The following is a 305-nucleotide window of genomic DNA, read 5'->3' as shown; positions in this document are numbered from 1 at the left end:
TCCTTTGCTCCCTTATCTCTTCCCCTCTGTTTCCCCTTCCCTATATCCTTTGTGGAATGGGGAATATAGGTTGAATCGCCAAAAGAAATACGTCAATAAGGAAAATATGATATTAACCCAAGGAACATTTACTTGTTAACTAAATTATGAAGGAAATGTAATGTTAACGCAATAAACATGTATATATTAAGAAATTTATATATCTTATGCGTATACGTATGATACTTTTGTTTGTCTTTAAGTTCTTCCTGTGCGAGTATGTGAATTTCGTGCAGCAATTTTCTTCTATTTTAAGTCGACTTTTG

This window comes from Penaeus monodon, chromosome 27 (genome assembly GCF_015228065.2).
Source record: "Penaeus monodon isolate SGIC_2016 chromosome 27, NSTDA_Pmon_1, whole genome shotgun sequence".
In the NCBI taxonomy this organism is placed as follows: Eukaryota; Metazoa; Arthropoda; class Malacostraca; order Decapoda; family Penaeidae; genus Penaeus; species Penaeus monodon.
The sequence above is the reverse complement of the archived record's forward strand: the minus strand, read 5'-3'. Positions refer to the sequence as shown.